The sequence below is a fragment of the Physeter macrocephalus genome, chromosome 11 (genome assembly GCF_002837175.3).
Source record: "Physeter macrocephalus isolate SW-GA chromosome 11, ASM283717v5, whole genome shotgun sequence".
NCBI classification, from domain to species: Eukaryota; Metazoa; Chordata; class Mammalia; order Artiodactyla; family Physeteridae; genus Physeter; species Physeter macrocephalus.
In genome coordinates, this window is record NC_041224.1 from 170426654 (window position 1) to 170435247 (window position 8594).

Sequence of the window (8594 nt, forward strand, 5' to 3'; positions counted from 1 at the left end):
GATGCTACCAGAAAACTACTAGAGCTAATCAATGAATTTGGTAAAGTAGCAGGATACAAAATTAATGCATAGAAATCTCTGGCATTCTTACACACTAATGACGAAAAATCTGAGAGTGAAATTCATAAAACACTCCCATTTACCATTGAAACAAAAAGAATAAACTATCTAGGAATAAACCTACCTAAGGAGACAAAGGACCTGTATGCAGAAAATTATAAGACACTGATGAAAGAAATGAAAGATGATACAAAAAAGGGAGAAGACTCAAATCAATAGAATTAGAAATGAAAAAGGAGAAGTAACAAGGGACACTACAGAAATACAAAAGATTAAGAGAGATTACTACAAGCAACTATTTGCCAGTAAAATGGACCACCTGGAAGAAATGGACAAATTCTTAGAAATGCACAACCTGCCGAGACTGAACCAGAAAGAAATAGAAAATATGAACAGACCAATCACAAGCACTGAAATTGAAACTGTGATTTAAAAGCTTCCAACAAACAAAAGCCCAGGACCAGATGGCTTCACAGGTGAATTCTCTCAAACATTTAGAGAAGAGCTAACACCTATCCTTCTCAAACTCTTCCAAAAGATAGCAGAGGGAGGAACGCTTCCAAACTCATTCTACGAGGCCACCATCACCCTGATACCAAAACCAGACAAAGACGTCACAAAGAAAGAAAACTACAGGCCAATATCACTGATGAACATAGATGCAAAAATCTTCAACAAAATACTAGCAAACAGAATCCAACAGCACATTAAAAGGATCATACACCATGATCACTCTCCCGTTGCGGAGCACAGGCTCCGGACGCACAGGCTCAGCGGCCATGGCTCACGGGCCCAGCCGCTCCGCGGCATGTGGGATCTTCCCGGACTGGGGCACGAACCCGTGTCCCCTGCATCGGCAGGTGGATTCTCAACCACTGCGCCACCAGGGAAGCCCGGGTCTGCATCTTTTAAACATGTAACAGACTGCATCACTTCCCTGTTTAAAATTCTTTCGCAGTTCCCATTTCCTGCCGGACAGAACACAAAGACCCAGGTTCTTCGGTGTCCTTCAGGAGCCTTCATGGTCAGGCACTTGCTCGCTACCTTGCCAATTTCACTTCTTGCCCCTCCCGCACGTGCCCCAGTCTTCCCAAATCACTTGCAATTTCTCCAATGTACCATTCTTAGTCCATTTGAGCCACTATAACAAAGCACAATAGACTAGGTGGCTTATACACAACAGAAATTTATTTCTCACAGTTCTGGAGGCTGGAAGTACAAGACCAGGGCACCAACCTGGTTGGGTTCTCGTGAGAGTTCCCTTCTGGGCTGCAGACGGCTGTCTTCTCACTGTGTGCTCACATGGCAGAAGGAGTGTAAGAGAGCTTCCTGGGGTGTCCTTATAAAGGCACTAATCCCGGTCATAAAGGCTCCACCTCCATGATCTAATTACCCACAAAGCCCCACCTCCTCATACCGCCACATTGGGGTCAGGATTTCAACATAGGAATTTGGGGGGAGGGGGGGACACTGCACCTTCATTCCTCCAAATATTTGCACTGGACATCCATCCCCACACCCTCCCCACCCACTTCTTCATCTGGCCAACCCAACTCATCCTTCAAAGCTCAGACAGCATCTCCTTCCGAAAGCCTTCCCTCCTCACCGGCAGCTGAGATTTCCGCCTTGGGTTCCCAAAGCCTCCAGGTGTCTCCTCTAACCCAGAGTTTATCACACTTGCACTGTTCTATGAGTCACCTTCTCTCTCTCCTCCACTAGGAAGTGAACGTATCTTATTCAACTCTGTAACCCAGCATCTACAGTGTCTAAGATAGAAGATGCCTCAGAGAATATTGGAAGAATGAATGACTAAATTATTTATGACTACTAATCTCACACGCTGTTGATGCCCATTGTATAGGAAGCTCTACAAATTCCTGGCAAGAAACCACTCATCTCTCATGATGAACTACTTTGAAGCATTGCTCAAACCAACTTACAGTGCTCGCTTCAGCAGCACATATACTAAAATTGGAACGATACAGAGAAGATTAGCATGGGAAATGAAACTGAGTTATTTGTAGTCAGGTGGAAGGACCTAGAGTCTGTCATACAGAGTGAAGTAAGTCAGAAAGAGAAAAACAAATACCATATGCCAACGCATATATATGGAACCAAAAAAAAAAAATGGTACTGATGAACCTAGGGGCAGGACAGGAATAAAGACGCAGATGTAGAGAATGGACTTGAGGACACGGGGAGGGGGAAGGGTAAGCAGGGATGAAGTGAGAGAGTGGCAGGGACATATATACACTACCAAATGTAAAATAGATAGCTAGTGGGAAGCAGCCGCATAGCACCCGGAGATCAGCTCGGTGCTTTGTGACCACCTAGAGGGATGGGATAGGGAGGGTGTGAGGGAGGGAGATGCAAGAGGGAAGAGATATGGGAACATATGTATATGTATAACTGATTCACTTTGTTGTGAAGCAGAAACTAACACACCATTGTAAAGCAATTATACTCCAATAAAGATGTTATAAACAAAACAAAACAAAAACACAAAAATAAAACAAAATCCATGGTAACAACAAAAAGATAATCTGATTAAAAAGTGAGCAAAGGACTTAATTAGACATTTCTACAAAGAAGATATACAGATGGCCAATAAGCACATTAAAAGATGCTCAACATCACTAATAATTAGAGAAATGGAAATCAAAACCACTAGATATCATTAGAATGGCTATTACAAAATAAAAAATTAGAGAATAACAAATGTTGGCAAAGATGTGGAGAAATTAGAACCCTTATATATTGTTGGTGGGAATACAAAATGGTGCAGCTGCTGTGGAAAATGGTATGGAGTTTCCTCAAAATATTAAACATAGAATTACCATATGAAATAGCAATTCCACTTCTTGGTATACCCCAAATAACTGAAAGTATGGTCTCAGAGAGATAGCTGTACACACATGTTCATAGCGACATTATTCAGAATAGCCAAAAGGTGGAAGCAATGCCCATGCCCAACAATAGAGGAATGGATAAGCATATGCATACAACAGAATATTATTGTCTTAAAAATGAAGGAAATTCTGTCACATGCTATAACACGGATGAACTTTAAGGACAGTATGCTAATTGAAATAAGCCTGTCTCAAAAGATATATACTGTATGATTCCACCTATGTAACTGATCTAGGTGTATCCACAATTGTTCATAGTCAAATTCACAGAGACAGAAAGTTGAAAAGAGGTTGCCAGAGGCTGTGGGGAGAGGGGAATGGGGGATGAACTGTTTAGTGGGTACAGAGTTTCAGTTGGGGCAGATGAGATAGTTCTGGAGATGGATAGTGGCAATGGTTGCACAGCCATGTGAATATACTCAATGTCACAGAACCGTGCTCTTAAAAATGGTTAAAATGGTAAATTTTATGTTACGTATATTTTACTACAACCAAAGCACTATAATGCAAAAAAGCATTTTAAATATAAAAATAATAATTAAATACCAATAAAATGTTCAACTCATCAAAAGATGTAACAATTCTAAACTTATATGTATCTAATAACAACCTCAAAATATATAAGGCAAAATTGACAGAACTACAAAAGAAACTGACAAATTCAATATCACATCAGAAAATTTTTAACATAACTCAATAATTGATAGGTCACACAGAAAAAAAATCAGTAAGGATACAGAAGATTGAAAAATCACAATTAACAAGATTAATCTAACAAATAAATACTAACATTGCACTCAACAATGTACGAAATGTATAAACATAGATAATACACAATGACCAAGATAGGTTTATTCCATGACTTCAAGTCTGGTTCAGCATTAAATCCATAATATAATTTACAACATTAAGTAAAAAGTTAAAGGGAAAAAATCTATAGGTAAGCTCAATAGATATAGAAGAAACATTTAAAAACAAAAATAAAACACGTCTTAAACTGAAAAAAAAAGATAACTGTCTATAAATGAAAAAGAGTTTTAAAAATTTATGGAAAGGATAATACGTGATGGTGTAATGTTTAAAACATCCTTTTAAAAGTCAGGAACAGGCTTCCCTGGTGGCGCAGTGGTTGAGAGTCCGCCTGCCGATGCAGGGGACACGGGTTCGTGCCCCGGTCCGGGAAGATCCCACATGCCGCGGAGCGGCTAGGCCCGTGAGCCATGGCCGCTGAGCCTGCGCGTCCGGAGCCTGTGCTCTGCAACGGGAGAGGCCGCAACAGTGAGAAGCCCACGTACCGCAAAAAAATAAATAAATAAATAAATAAATAAACATGCCGCGGAGCGGCTGGGCCCGTGAGCCATGGCCGCTGAGCCTGCGCGTCCGGAGCCTGTGCTCCGCAACGGGAGAGGCCACAACAGTGAGCGGCCCGCGTACCGCAAAAAAAGTCAGGAACAAGGAAGCCCACTGTTATGGTCTGAATGTCTGTATCCCTCTAAAATGCCTATGTTGAAAACCTAAAGCCCAAAGTGATGGTATTCAGAGGTGAGGCTTTTGGGAGGTGATTTAGGTCATGAGGGTGAAGGCTTTGTGAATCAGTTTAGTACCCTTATAAAAGGGGCTCCAGAGCAATCCCCTGCCCCCTTCAACTATGCGAGGACAGGGCAAGAAGTTGGCAGTCTACAACCAGAAGAGAGCCTGCACAGAACCCAACCATGCTGGCACCCTAATCTTAGACTTCCAGTCTTCAGAACTATGAGAAATACATTTCTGTTGTTTATAAGCCACCTAGTCTTTGATATTCGATTATAGCAGCCTGAACGGACTGACACCCACTATCTTCATTTCTATTTAATGACCTCCTAGATACTGTGACAGAAAAAAAAATGTATAATATGCTAAGAAATGTTAAAGAAACAAATTATTTGCAGGTCATGTGATTATCTGCTTAGATAAATATTTACCTCTACTCAGAAAATCCAAAAGAATATATAGAAAAAGTACTGGAATCATCAATAGAATGTAGCAAATTTGAAACATTTAAGATTGCTGCACAAGGGCTTCCCTGGAGACACAGCGGTTGAGAATCCGCCTGCCAATGCAGGGGACACGGGTTCGAGCCCTGGTCTGGGAAGATACCACATGCCGCGGAGCAACTAAGCCCGTGCGCCACAACTACTGAGCCTGCGCTCTAGAGCCCGTGAGCCACAACTACTGAGCCCGCGTGCTGCAACTACTGAAGCCCACATGCCTAAAGCCCGTGCTCTGCGACAAGAGAAGCCACCACAATGAGAAGCCCACGCACCACAACGAAGAGTACCCCCACTCACCGCAATCAGAGAAAGCCCGTGCGCAGCAATGAAGACCCAATGCAGCCAAAAATAAAGTAATTTTTAAAAAAAAGATTGTTACACAAAAGTCAATTACAAGACATCTGCTTTTGCTTTCAACGCAGAAAGAAGCAACCCAACAAGAAACAAAACAGATAAATCACTAAGTCATCATTTTCCTTAAGCCATAAGATAACTAAAGTCACAAGATAATCAACTAACCTGAAATCCAAGGGAATAAGCCATTCCGAGAAGAATCTGAACACAGGAACAGTCTCACTTATGGAAGAGCCTGAGAGGGAGAAACAGTGCTGGCCACAAAAGAAGCAAGTAAGAAATAGCTAAAATTGTAAAAAACTGTCGAAGGCCGAGTATGTGCTGGTATGTGAGTCTGGAAATGCTGGGGCACCTTTCAAAACGGAGTCTGCACTCACTTGCAAGCTCCTTCCCATGGGTTTCCCTGGACGCTCAGGGAATAGACCAGACAGTCCCTGCTGGTGGTGCAGGCATCAAGGGAGTGCGGGAGAGGTCACTGTGGGGAGTGGGTGGAGAGGATGGGAGCAAGCATCACTCGCTTCCCTGAACCTTCTTTCATAAGAAGCGAAAGCCTTAAGCTACAGGAGGTGGGGCATTCAACAGTTGCACACAGGCCTCAAAAGAGGTGATCCATGCTGGGGGGAAGTGCTTGGAGGGTGCTGGCACTGAAGCCCTCGCTCCCTCCCTCCCTCTTATCCCCTACACAGCAGAAGCGTGAAGCTACTGAGAGAGAGGAAGCAAAGCCACCCATCACTGGGGCACAGGCAAAGACACATTATGGATAAGGGAAGCTAAAATAATAACTATCCTTATGGAGAGTCAGGGAGCTGTCTTGGGCCTAAAATTCTAGGAGAACAAATAGAGTTATCCTGCTGCAAGAAGAATCAGGAATCTCCACCTAAGATCTCACTGCAGGTACAAGGCAGAATTTGGCTGCAAGAGGTAATTTTTATTAACAGGTTGTTGTGCTTTTTTTTCTTAATGGAACTTGACAAGCTGAATCTGACATTTAAATGCAAGAACAAAGGCCAAGAAAATCCAAGAGGGGGTGCTATTCATAGGAGTTACCTGGTTAGAGAAATTTTGTCATTGTGATCTAGGGAAGGGCAAATACAGCAATGAAGGAGAAGAGAGACTGAGACAGATTGATGTACATTTGGAACTAGGATATATCACAGGGGTGACACTGCAGGTCAGGGGGAAAGATGGGTCTTGTTTGCACAATTGGTTATCTATACATATAAAAAAAGAAAGAAATCAGATTCCCACTTCATACTACACTCAACATCAATTCCAGACAGATTAAAAACTTAAAAATACAAAGCAAAAGTTAAAAACTACAAGACAAAATAGGAGAATAGCTAAATAGATTGTGGTATATTCATATGAGTGAATACAGACACATACATCAATACCAAATCATTTTTAAAGCATATGAGGTAATTTAAAAAGCATAAGGTTGTATGAAAAAGGCAAGTCACAGGAAAAGGTATACATTGCTAAGTAATACATCTGGCAAAACTAAACAATATATTTTGATACACATATATGTTAAAGCTATAGAGAAACATTTCTTAAAATGTTTACACAAAATTTAAGGTAATGCTTATTTCTGAGGAGGCAGAGTGTTGCGGGGCAGGGAAGAGGCAGCAAAGAAAAGGAAAGCTACACAGAAGCACAGCTGGAAGGGTGCAGGGGCCCCAAAAGAGTGGAAGACTTCCAGAGGCCCAGAGGTGACGGGGGCAGTTATCTCCTGGTAGAAGTGTCACCCCCATCAGCAGACCTCTTGTCCCTTTATCTCACCTCCATTTTCTCACCCAAACTCCAGAAGGGGCTGGAAACCATCAGCTATGAGGGACGGGGGATATGAATCTAAAAATAATAAGAATGAGGAAATTCTCTACCTCCTCACATTCCAGGCTCCCCAGGCTGGGCCCGGCTAAAACAGGGGCCGGAAAACAAACTTAAATTGGATAAGGGTTTGAAGTTTCTTAAAACACTGGGCAGGAATGGAGTCATGTGGTAATTGACTGACCTAGACTTTTTTAAGCTAAGGAAATATTTATTTACTCTCTAAGGGAAAAGCTATGGGACTTGCTGATACTTCATCTAGAGGCAGAAAGGAAACAGGTCCACAGAGGTGGTCTGAAGAGACAGGAGGAAACAAAAGTTGATATCCAGCTGATTCAGTAAACAAATTACATATAATTGATCTGGTTATTCACCTAATTTGAAGCCTTCAGTGCTTCCCCCTCCCTTAGAATAACATCCACATTCCCTACTGGGACTCAAAAGGCCCCACCTGACCTGGTCTCAAGTGACTTTTCTCCTTGGTTCACAACACTGAAGTCACTCTGGTTTTTCTTGGGTTTCTCAAACACACATCATGCTCCTTTTGGCCTGGGGGCCTTTTCCACTCTGCGCTCTCAGGCTGGAACCTTCCCCCCACCCTATCCCCTTCCTTCATCCTCATTTTCCTGATCTCATCAAAAGCATCACTGCCTCTGGGAAACCTTCCAAGATCCTCCAAATAAGGGCTCAACCCCCAGGAACTCACTCTCTCAATGCTCCATGCTCCTCTGTTGCAGACTTATATCAACAGTAATTACACAACTGTCTAGGTCCTGTGCTAGAATACAAGTTCCAGGAGTACATGGGTTTGAACGTCTTCCTCACTCTCCATCACAGCACGTTCCAGAGTGCCTTGCATGCAGTAAGTGTTAAATAACTATTTGTGGAAGAGAATAATGAAGGGCTCACCCTGCTTCACCTCCTGACTATCTAGATATATGCCTTTGGCCCACAGCTGACCTCATAACTTCCGGCTCCCACATCCTTGACCTTCCTGCTTGAAGTCCCACTTGCTTCCAGTTCCCTGATCCTGGCTCTTTGCTCCCATTTCCTTCCTCGGAGATGCTCATTCTCTAGTTTCTGTGCAAGTGAAGCACAGTTATTTTGTTATTTTTCATTTTTTAAAATTTATTTATTTATTTATTTTTGGCTGTGTTGGGTCTTCGTTTCTGTGCGAGGGCTTTCTCTAGTTGCGGCAAGTGGGGGCTACTCTTCATCGCGGTGCGCGGGCTTCTCACTGTCGCGGCCTCTCTTGTTGCGGAGCACAGGCTCCAGACGCGCAGGCTCAGTAGTTGTGGCTCACGGGCCTAGTTGCTCCGCGGCATGTGGGATCTTCCCAGACCAGGGCTTGAACCCGTGTCCCCTGCATTGGCAGGCAGATTCTCAACCACTGCACCACCAGGGAAGCCCG

At 43.0% G+C, this 8594-nt stretch overlaps 1 protein-coding gene and 1 pseudogene across 1 annotated transcript in view; one reads left to right on the forward strand and one right to left on the reverse strand.

The window, feature by feature from the left end:
* Positions 1-8594, reverse strand: part of CATSPERB (cation channel sperm associated auxiliary subunit beta) — a 138960-nt gene that overhangs the window by 44316 nt on the left and 86050 nt on the right. The gene's annotated exons all lie outside the window — the stretch shown is intronic.
* On the forward strand, positions 2002-2060 carry LOC112066847 (uncharacterized; annotated as a pseudogene).